Raw genomic sequence first — 12,020 nt, forward strand, 5'->3', positions numbered from 1 at the left:
GAGAGTCTTTAGGAAAGTCTGCAGCATGAGTCAGGACAGGCCATGTAAAGGAAAATTCACTGCAAACAGCTTGGGTGGGTCTGCAAGTTGGTGGGCAGGGTCTTTGAGAATCACCAGGGCAGGTTGAACAGTGTGAGCCAGGTTGACTCAGTGTGACTCAGATATAGTACCCTCTTGCTGGCATTGTCCAGAAAAGGAACAATGGCCTTTGCCGGCACTTTTGTCTGGCAGAAAGCTGCCCCACACCCCTAGCTCGCACCCTGATGCCAGATTATTCATTTCCTCCCTATATGTTCCTAGTGCCTTTTGAGCTGCTGTTCCAGTGCTGGAGCTCAGAGGGAGTGTGTCAGAATAAGTCCATGTGTGGGCCCTTTAAGGGGAACTATCTGGGCCCTGGCTGGTGTGGGTGTCATCAGTTGTTTGAGTGTCATCCCATGCATGAGAGGTTGATGGTTCGATTCCCAGTCAAGGCATATGCCTGGGTTTTGGGTTTGATCTCCAGTAGGGGGCATGTAGAAGGTAGCTGATTGATGTTTCTCTTTCCCTCTTCCTTCTTCTCTCTCTAAAACCAATAAAAACATATTGTTTTCTAAAAAGAGGAACTACCGTCGACTCCAGCAGCCCTTTATCTTATTCAGCCACAATCCCCTTAGTTTTTATAGCCAGAAGTTATGGGGACTCCTCTTCCTGGCACTGGAACCCTGGACTGGGGGCCTGGGGTGGGGATGGGACCACTGTTTCCTCAGGGGGGATCTCCACAGCTGTGATATCTCTCCCCATTTTTATCCACCACAGGTAGTTATAGGATCAGCCCATTCTTAATCTCCACCCCTCCTATCAGCATCTATGTGGCTTCTTGAAATCCCTAGTTGTAGGACTTCCCTTCAGCTCAATTTCAGGCAGTTCTGAATAATGGTGTTTTGTAGTTTAGTTGTAATGTTGATCTGGTTGTGGGAGGATGCAAGTACTGCATTTACCTACACAGCTATCTTGACTGGAAGTCTCTATATTTTTAATATATATTGCCAGCTTGCTTTGGGATTTCAAAGGGTGCATCAGTTTACAGTCCTACAAGCAATATGAGTATCATCTGAATTAGATAATATCAGACAAAATTGTATCAATGTATGATCATCAATACAAGGTCAGCAAGAATATACATCAACTAATAACAATTGTTAACTCTGAGAATAAGACTACTTTTCATGTATGATTGGTCAAAGAAATATTTTAATTTCCCAATTTAAAACAGAAATGGGTGAAATCATATACTTAATTTAACCTGTATGTTTTTTACTTTTATTAAAGTCAAACCTTTTTTCATATTTATTATATTTTTCCTTTTGTGAAATATCCATTCATTTCATTTGTCTATTTTTCTTGAGTAGTTAGAATTTTTATATATGAACTCTCTTTGCCATGCATGTTAATTATATTTCCCCCATTTTCTTGTTTACGTTTAAAGTTTTTTTAAAAAAATATATTTTATTAATATTTTACAGAGAGGAAGGGAGAAGGATAGAGAGTCAGAAACATCGATGAGAGAGAAACATCGATCAGCTGCCTCCTGCACACCCCCCACTGGGGATGTGCCCGCAACCAAGGTACATGCCCTTGACCGGAATTGAACCCGGGACCCTTGAGTCCGCAGGCCGACGCTCTATCCACTGAGCCAAACCGGTTTCGGCTACGTTTAAAGTTTTATTTTATTTTCTACTTCCAGAAGTTTAAAAAGTTTTATGTAGGTACTTACATTTATTAATGTTTAGAATTTATTTCTCAGCTTTTACACTGAGAAGACTCTTCTCCGTTATGAGGTCGGATATTCATCTGTATATTTTTTACTTTGCCTTTTGTGTATCTGTAGGTGTTTCATATTTCACCCTCGAATTCAGTTGTAATTTATTTTAGTATATATTTTAATAAGAAATCTAATCCAAATGGTTAACTAACTGTCCCAACACCACTTTAAAGTAAGCATTCTTTTATTGTTTGACTTGAAATGCCACTTATTTTTCACGTATTTTTTTTCTTTATTGATTAAGGTATTAAATACATGTCCTTATCCCCCACACCCCCAATGAAATGCCACTTTTATCAAATAAATTATTTATGCATTGGTTCTGATTCTAGGCTCTTTACTCAGTTTCAGATAGTGTTACTCGATAGTAGTCATCCAGGAAATGACTTGCCCTGAAGTACTTCTACTCAGATAATGAACAGTTTAATTAAAAGGGGTTTATTGAAACAACCAATTTGAAAACATAAGTGAATTATTTTGTTCTTAGTATTTAATTTAGAAGTGTGATGGCTAAACTTTTTTTAATCTTATTTTTGAGCACTGCAAATAGGATGTGCAATCATCACTCAATGGCAAGGCACAGTTCCAAGGGACTTTCTAAAGAACTCCCTCCTCACAAGCAGCCACACAGTAATTTCCTTCCGGTCATAGCTAATTTAAGAAGCCATCAGGGTACAGCTATACAAAGGAATACTACACTGCTATAAAAAGAAGGAACTCTTGCCACTTGCAACAGCATGGATGTACCTGGAGAGCATTATGCTAAGCGAAATAAGCCAGTCAGAGAAGATAAATATCACATAATCTCACTCATTTGTGGAATATAATAAACAACATAAACTGATGAACCAAAGTAGAGCTAGAGGAAAAAAATATTTTAGAATAGAAGTAATCCTGTTATTTGCAGATTTTTAATATTTCCTACAACTTTTGTGATATTATACTATGTTAGTACAGTTTTGGTAATATTATTATATTTAAAATCTTTTTTTTGAAATATTAATTTTTATTGCATGTAACATTCTATTTAAAATAGTTTTTCTTGAAATATTAATGTTTATTGCATGTAAAATTATTATGCAAAAAAAAAAAAGAAGCCATCAGGTGATAATTGGGGTGTGCCTCGGTTTGCTATACCTGTCTGGGAAGTATCTACGACAGGCTCTGATAACCATTTCTTTTTTTTTAAATATACTTTATTGATTTTTTTACAGAGAGGAAGGGAGAGGGATAGAAAGTTAGAAACATCCATGAGAGAGACATCGATCAGCTGCCTCCTGCATACCCCCTACTGGGGATGTGTCCGCAACCAAGGTACATGCCCTTGACGGGAATCGAACCTGGGACCCTTCAGTCCGCAGGCCGACGCTTTACCAGGGGTCCTCTGCTTAGCAGCCGACTCGTCCAGGGCCTGCAGTGCTCATAGGAATTTGTTCATATTTATTTTTTTAAACTATAGTCCGGCCCTCCAACGGTCTGAGGGACAGTGAACTGGCCCCCTGTTTAAAAAGTTTGAGGACCCCTGATCCACTGAGCCAAACCAGTTAGAGCTGATAACCATTTCTTCATAAGACTTGATAGCATGTTTTTCTTTCCTTGCCATATCCGTAGTGTGCACGGATAGGTATTGAGCAATTCCTCCCCGCCCACTGCTGCATTCTAATCCAGGAATGGGTTTGTATAGTCCTGCAGGAAGGCACGGAAAGAGTGGGCCCTAAGAGGCTTTAAGTGCATGCCCCGGGCGAGCTCACCGGCCCGCCAGGGGGCAGCAGAGATCCGGGCGCCGCACAACCTGAGGGGACGGTGAGGGACTGGATGGAGCAATAAGCGTGACTAAGAATGTAAAGATCAGCGTCGCGCTTCAGCTTGCTTTACGGCTTTCGGCAGATTGCTTTGCGGCTCTTCTCCCCTTCCTATTTGATTTACGGCTCCTCCTCCTGTTCTTCCTGGCTCCGCCCTGGCCTAGCTCTCGAGAAGGACCTTCTTCCCAGAGTTCCCTTGCACTTCCTTCCCAGACTCCTCTGCGCGGCTCTATCTAAACTCCCTTCCCCCTTCATTTAGCCTAGACTGAGCTCCCTGCGTGCACCGCGCGCTGCTGAGGCGCGTAAGTGGGGAGGACGCCCAGTGGGGTGGTTCCGGCTAGGGTTGTGGAGCTGGGCGGCTCGAGTCCGAGTAGAGCACAGGGATCGGGCTTGAGCGCGTCCTAAGCAGAGTCATCCTGAGTCCAGAGGCCTGTAGTGGCTTACAGTAGGGGTTCAGGATCATGGTTTCTGAGAGTTCGGTTAGGAGGGACAGGGGTACAGGAAACTTGCACCAGCTCAAGTGGCACAAACCCCAGGACCCCACCCCGGCATGGCGGCAGCCTGATGTTCGCTGCGGCCCTCCCGCTGCGGGCGAGCCTCCGGCTGCTGCTTGTGGTCGGGGGAAGGCTGCTGAAGTTTGTGTCAATGGCCGAGCGGAGTTGGAAGGAGTGGCTGCAGTTTGGAAGGAATTTGACACTCAGTTTAGCCGCGTATTCAGCCTTTTAGACCTGTTCTTAAAAAATTGAGATACAATACATATATGTTTAAATTTATCCTTTTAAAGAGAACAATTCAGTGGTTTTTAGTATATTCACAGGGTTGTAAAACCACCATTGTCAAATTCCAGAACACTTAAATCACCCTAAAAAGAAACCTGGAACTCATTAGTAGGCACTGCTCATTATCCCCTACCCCAGCCTCACTAATCCCTTAGTCTCTGAATTTGCCGGTTCTAGATATTTCACAAAAGTGGAATCATACAATATTTGTGTCTTGTTTATCTCAGCATAATGTTTTCAAGGGTCATCCATGTTGTAGCATGTGTCAGTACTTCTTTTCATGGCTGTATAATATAAATAATAATATTCAGGTGTAGGGATATACCACATTTTGTTTCGCCATTAGTTTTGGGATATTTGGGACCCCCTCTCCCCGACTTGTAGGCTTCCTAGAGACCTAGACCTGTTAAGGTCTATTCCTCCGCAGAACTCTGTCTGAGGTGCAAACATTTTAAAACTAAATTTAACTCTGGGATGGGTCAAGTATTTCAGGGACCTCAGTTTAGGGAAGTTTGTCTTTTTAAAGTCTTCTCTGTGAACAACATAAACTGATGAACAAAAATAGATCCAGAGACGAAGAAACACTGATCAGACCGTCCAACCCCAGAGAGAAGGCGGGGGAGGGGTAAGAGATCCACCGGAGGACTTGTATGCATGCATATTAGCTGCATAACCAATGGACACGGACACTGGCGTGGTGGGGGCTTGTTCTGGGGGGCGGGAATGGCGGAGGGGGGGTCAATCGGGAAAAAAGGAATACTTGAAACAATAATAATAAAAGTGTTCACGGTTCAGCACTGATTAGACCATTAATTGTAGTGATAACTGGCAGAGAAATGTTTGTGTGCAGTTCTTATCGGAGATGCTGCTGTGTAATGTATGTCATGACTGTTATCTTGTGTATGAACGGACTGGGTGTAGTTGGAGATGAGTGTATGACAAAATAACCGAGATAGCTGTGGGAGAATGGTTTTACCTTAAACAAACCCACAGTCGATCTTTTATATGTCAAATCTGTATTTGTGAATTTATTTACTCGCTAAGCTTTGAAATCCCAAATCCCTAATTGATACTCATGGCACTTTTGCAGATGTGCAGAATTCCGAAAAATTTGAGTTGCCCCATGCTCATGTTCTCAGTTGAGGTTAAACCAGGTGATGCTCTTTCAGTTCTCATACTGGAAATGAGAGTCCTTGTATATTTAGTGCCAGGTTTTTGGGTATCTCCCCCTACCTCCCACACACAATGTAAAGGCCTCCCGGCATATTGCTGAAGTGTGTTTATTGTTTAAGTGAAGGAAGGCTGTGATGGGCCTTACAAAGTTTCTTTTAGATACTAGTAAACTGTTCAGCAGTGAATTCAGTGTGAACAAGTCAATAGTATATATTAAATAAGCTGTCTTTAAACAGAAACACATTCTATTTAGAATGTAGTGAGATGACATTTTGAGATCTAGTTCCTTCTTAAAAAAAGTTTTTTTCTACTCTTTTTTGTGTGGGTCACAAAAATTATAGCAGCATATATGTAAGTAAAAATAAAAGGAAAAAAACCCCTTGATATCCAATCCTGCTGTTCTTGATCCTCAGCCATCATCGAGTCCTGTCATTTCTGCTTCCTGTAATACATATCCAGAGTCCATCCTTTCTCTACTACATTTCTATGATCCTGAATCTTTATAATTTCCTTTCTGGACTGTTGTAACATAGACTCCTAACTGAACTCTTCCCTCAGTTATTCACTGTTGGTGAAGAGCTTTCTGAGACATAAATGTCATCTTATTATTTTCAACTTAAAATTTCCATTGCTTCCTCATGGTTTACAAAAAAGTTCTGAACTTTTAAAGATGGCTTCTATTACCCTTCATGTTTATGTCCTCTCCTGTCTTTAATAAAGATGAAACAAGCCCTAGCTGGTTTGGTTTAGTGGCTAGAGAGTCGGCCTGCCGACTGAAGGGTCTCAGGTTCCATTCCAGTCAAGGGCACATGCCCAGGTTGTGGGCTCGATCCCCAGTAGGGGTTGTGGAGGAAGCTGCCAATCAATGATTCTCTCAAATCATTGATGTTTCTATCTATCTCTCCCTCTCCCTTCTCTGAAATCAAATTTTTAAAAAATGAAAAGAGGTCAGACAAAAGGAAAATTTCCTTATATAATATGCTTTATTCCCTCATTTTTTGTGTGCCTCCCTCCACATGTAATTAGAAATGCTTTTAGATAATAAGGAAATGGATAAGAATAAAAATGTTTCCCAATCTTGTTTACCTTCTTAATATCTCTTAAATTAATCTATTCTATACTCACAGTCACTATTCTACTTTAAGTTCTTTCTCCTTACCCCCACAAGTCTTTTTTTTTTTGGTCATATGTTTTTATTTCTTTGGGAAAATACCTATCAGAAGAATTCTTGGGTTACGTGGCAGATGCATATTTAATTTCTAAAGAAATTATCAGGTTTATTTTAGAAATTATAAAACTGTAAGTCTTCTAGAAAATATTGAAGACTATTTTCATGACTTGGGGGTGTGCAAAAGGTTTTCTTGGACAAGACTAGGAAAGCAATAACCACTTTAAAAAAGATCAGTGGTATTACATTAAAATTGAAAAGGTCTCATCAAAGACAACTCTAAGAAAATGAATAGGCAAGCACTGACACCTTTCTGACAAAGAGCTGATATCTAAGGTATATAAAGAACCATTAGGTTCAAGGCCTGAGACTAATGGTGTGAGGCCTGCTGCTTTACTCTCTGGATCTGTGGCTCCATCTTCAAGTTATTCTCCCTTTTTCTATAAATGGTAGCATGTGTTTACAGCTCAGTAATTTTATCACTGTATTTCCTGCCAACAGTGGGTGAGAGTTCTAACTGCTTTACATCCTTGCCAACTTTGGGTATTGTCAGTCTTTATTTTTAACCATTCTGTTGGGTATAGTGAGGTATGTCATTATATGCATTGGTACCTTTATTGAAATTCAGATGACTGTATAAATGGCAGTTGATTTCTGGACTCTTCTGTTCCATTGATCAATCCTTATTGGTACCACACTGTTGTAATTATTATTATTATTTTTTTAAAATATACTTTATTGATTTTTTACAGAGAGGAAGGGAGAGGGATAGAGAGTTAGAAACATCGATGAGAGAGAAACATCAATCAGCTGCCTCCTGCACACCCCCCACTGGGGATGTGCCCGCAACCAAGGTACATGCCCTTAACTGGAATCAAACCCGGGACCCTTTAGTCCGCAGGCCGACGCTCCATCCACTGAGCCAAACAGGTTAGGGCCACACTGTTGTAATTAATGTAGTTATCATAAATCTTGAAATCATGTAGTGCAGGTCAGCAACTTTGTTGTTGTTTTTCAAGCTTGATTTGGATAATTTAGATACTTTGCATATTCCATATAAATATTAAAGTCATCAGTTTCTCCAAAAAAGACTGGTAGGCTTATGATTGAGATGGCATTGAATCTTTAGATCAATCTGAATAGAATTAACATCTAAACAGTATTGAGCCTTCAAATATATGAACACTAGAGGCCTAGTGCATGAAATTCATGCACTGGAGTGGGGGGGTCCCCTCAGCCCAGCCTGCGCCCTCTTGCAGTCCAGGATCCCTCTTGCAGTCCGGGACCCCTTGCTCCTTACCGCTCGCCAGCTCGCTGCTCCTTAGTGCTTCCACAGAGGCAGGAGAGGCTCCCGCCATTGCCGCTGCACTTGCCAGCCATGAGCCCGGCTTCTGGCTTAGCGGTGCTCCCGCTGTGGGAGCGCCCTGACCACCAGGGGGCAGCTCCTGCATTGAGCGTCTGCCCCCTGGTGGTCAGTGTGCATCATAGCAACCGGTCATTCCTGTTTGGTCGATTTACACATTAGGGCAGGGGTCCTCAAACTTTTTAAACAGGGGTCCAGTTCACTGTCCCTCAGACCGTTGGAGGGCTGGACTATAGTTAAAAAAAAACAAACTATGAACAAATTCCTATGCACACCGTGGGCCTGGGACGAGTCGGCTGCTAAGCAGGACAGGCAGCGCCACCCGGCGGGCCGGATAAATGTCCTCGGCCGGCCGCATGTGGCCCATGGGCCGTAGTTTGAGGACCCCTGCATTAGGATTTTATTATATAGGATTGTACGTCTCCCTTTCTATTTAAGTCTTGTTAAATTTCTTTTAGACCTGGCTGGCATGGCTGACTCAGTGGTTGAGCGTCAACCTATGAACCAAGAAGTCATGGTTCGCCCTGACTGGTTTGGCTCAGTGGATAGAGCATTGGCCTGCAAACTGAAGGGTCCCAGGTTCGATTCCAGTCAAGGGCATGTACTTTAGTTGTGGGCACATCCCCGGTAGGGGGTGTGCAGGAGGCAACTGATCGATGTTTCTCTCATCGATGTTTCTAACTCTCTATCCCTCTCCCTTCCTCTCTGTAAAAAAACAATAAAAATATATATTAAAAATAAATAAAGAGGTCATGGTTCGATTCCCGGTCAGGGCACATGCCTGGGTTTTGGGCTTCATCCCCAATAGGGAGTGTGTAGGAGGCAGCTGATCAATGATTCTCTGTCGTCATTGATGTTTCTATCTCTCTCCTTCTCCCTTCCTCTTTGATATAAAAAATATATATATTAAAATTTTTTTTTAGTACTGTTTTGTTTTCAGATTAACAGTCTTACACATCTTTAAAGTTACTCAAAAGTGTTTTTTTCTTTTAAAAAATATATTTTATTAATTTTTTACAGAGAGAAAGGGAGAGGGATAGAAAGTTAGAAACATCGATCAGCTGCCTCCTGCACACTCCCTATTGGGTATGTGCCTGCAACCAAGGTACATGTCCCCCGAACCTGGGACCCTTGAGTCTGCAGGCCGACGCCCTATCCACTGAGCCAACCAGCCAGGGCTTCACTATAGATACTTTATGTAGATGGTATCATATAGCATTTGTTTGTCTTTTTTTTTAATTTAATAAATCTTTATTGTTCAGATTATTACAATTGTTCCTCTTTTTTCCCCCCATAGCTCCCCTCCACCTGGTTCGCACCCCACCCTCTGCCTTTACCCCTCCCCCCCACTGTCCTCATCCATAGGTGTACGATTTTTGTCCAGTCTCTTCCCACACCTCCCACACCCCTTTTTCCCTGAGAATTGTCAGTCCACTCTCCTTCTATGCCCCTAATTCTATTATATTCACCAATTTATTCTGTTCATCAGATTTTTTATTCACTTGATTTTTAGATTCACTTGTTGATAGACATGTATTTGTTGTTCATAATTTTTTTCTTTACCTTTTTCTTCTTCTTCCTCTTCTTAAAGAATACCTTTCAGCATTTCATATAATACTGGTTTGGTGGTGATGAACTCCTTTAGCTTTTTCTTATCTGTGAAGCTCTTTATCTGCCCTTCAATTCTGAATGAGAGCTTTGCTGAGTAGAGTAATCTTGGTTGTAGGTTCTTGCCATTCATCACTTTGAAAATTTCTTGCCACTCCCTTCTGGCCTGCATAGTTTCTGTTGAGAAATCAGCTGACAATCGTATGGGTGTTCCCTTGTAGGTAATTAACTGTTTTTTCTCTTGCTGCTTTTAATATTCTCTCTTTGTCTTTTGCTCTTGGCATTTTAATTATGATGTGTGTTGGTGTGGTCCTCTTTGGATTCCTTTTGTTTGGGGTTCTGTGCACTTCCTGGACTTGTAAGTCTATTTCTTTCACCAGGTGGGGGAAGTTTTCTGTCATTATTTCTTCAAATAGGTTTTCAGTGTCTTTCTCTCTCTCTTCTTCTGGCACCACCATAATTCGGATGTTGGTACGCTTGAGGTTGTCTCAGAGGCTTCTTACACTATCTTCAAATTTTTGGATTCTTTTTTCTTTTTGCTTTTCCGGCTGAGTGTTTTTTGCTTCTTTGTATTTCAACTCTTTGACTTGATTCTTGTGGTCCTCTAGTCTGCTGTTAGGTCTCTGTATAATATTTTTTATTTCAGTCAGTGTGTTTTATTTCTAGTTGGTCCTTTTTCATATCCTCGAGGGTCTCGCTAAATTTATCAGCCTTTTCTAGAAAATTATTGAAAAACCTTATAACCATGGTTTTGAACTCTATATCCAGTCGTTTGCTTTCCTCCATTTCTTTCATTTGTGATCTGTTTCTTTGTCTCTGCATTTTTGCTGCTTCCCTGAGTTGGTAGAGTAGCTTTGTGTGGTAGGTGTCCTCTAGGGCACAGTGGCTCAGCCTCCCCAGTTATCTGAGGTGGACACCCTTGGTGCACCCCTTTGTGGACTGTGTGCTCAGCCTTGTTGTAGTTAAGTCTTGATTTTTGTTGGTATCACTGGGAGGAATTGACCTCCAGGCCAATTGGCTGTGAGGATCAGCTGTGTCTATGCTGGGAGAACTTCTGTGCTGGAGACACTCATATGAGACAAGACTTGCAAAATTGCAAAAGCCTCTGTGCTCAGCTTGGATGGGGTGGAGTCTCAGGGCTGAGCAGACAGCCTTGGTTTCCCGTCAGCCCTGCCCTATGAGGCCCCTGGGTCTCAGTGTCCCTCGGCAATCGCTGCAAGCACCTCTGTGAGAAAGCCGCTCTTGAGTTTCGCCTGCTGCCAGACAGTTCAGTTTCTCCCCAGAAACTTGCCTGGAAACGGAGTTCAGCGCAGTCAGGAGCTTCCGTCTCCCTCCCGCTTTAGAAAGCCAGCCGCGCACTCAGCCTCCCGTGCATTCAGCAGTCAGTCCTTTGTGCGCACGCGCCTCCGCACCTCTGCCTTCCGCAGCTCCCGAGTCTCAGTGTGCTTTCCCTTTTCCTGACAGTCCAGATTTCCCCTGAATGAGTCTGGTTTCCCAGCGTCTCGCCCGGGACTGGAGTTCAGTGCAGTCTGGAGCTTCCTTCTCCCTCCCGCTTTAGAAAGCCAGCCAAGCACTCGGCCACCCGTGCATTCAGCAGTCAATCCTCTCTGCATGCGCGTGCCTCCTGACCTCTGCCTTCCACAGCTCCCGAGTCTCAGTGTGCTTTCTCTTTTCCTGACAGTCCAGATCCCCCCCCGAATGAGTCTGGTTTCCCAGCGTCTCACCCGGGAATGGAGTTCAGTTCAGTCAGGAGCTTCCTTCTCCCTCCCGCTTTAGAAAGCCAGCCGCGCACTCAGCCGCCCGTGCACACAGCCGCCCTTGCACACAGCCGCCCGTGCTCTCTGTGTGCGAGTCTCTGTACCTCAGCCTTTTGCAGCTCTTCTGAGTCTCATTGTGCTTTCCTCTTTTCTTCTAGTTGTCGAATTTCCACTCAGCCAGCTTTCCTGTGGTTCTGGATGGTGTCCGTTTTGTCTTTTAGTTGTAGTTTTGATATTGTTGTGCGAGGCAGCAGTTTAGGTGTTTACCTATGCCGCCATCTTGGTTTCTCCTCTCAAAAGTGTTTTTTTTAAAAAACTTGTAAATGGAGCTATCATTTGTATTATTACTCTGTATGCAATGTGCTATTTTTCTCTGACTGCTTTCAAGATTTTCTCTTTATTTTTGGTTTTTAGCATTTTGCCTATGATGTATTTAGGTGTGGTTTTCTTTGTATTTATCCTGCTTTGAGGTTTGCTGAGCTTCATAAATGCATACATTTATGCCTCTCACCCAACTTGGGAAATTTCAGGCCATTATTTTCTAAAATATTTTTCCCATTCTCTTGAAC

General features: G+C 42.5%; 1 protein-coding gene across 2 annotated transcripts in view; it reads left to right on the plus strand.

The window, feature by feature from the left end:
- Positions 1 to 3,860: 3,860 nt before the first annotated feature.
- RAD52 (RAD52 homolog, DNA repair protein) overlaps positions 3,861 to 12,020 on the plus strand; it is a 46,738-nt gene continuing 38,578 nt past the window's right edge. Inside the window, exon 1 of one of the 2 annotated variants that reach the window (XM_080662265.1) lies at positions 3,861 to 3,905. The gene's annotated coding sequence lies outside the window, so the exon portion shown is untranslated. The remainder of the gene's footprint in view (positions 3,906 to 12,020) is intronic. The other variant, XM_080662266.1, reaches the window with a different exon arrangement.

The sequence above is a fragment of the Plecotus auritus genome, assembly GCF_963455305.1.
Source record: "Plecotus auritus genome assembly, chromosome: 3".
Classification (NCBI taxonomy): Eukaryota; Metazoa; Chordata; class Mammalia; order Chiroptera; family Vespertilionidae; genus Plecotus; species Plecotus auritus.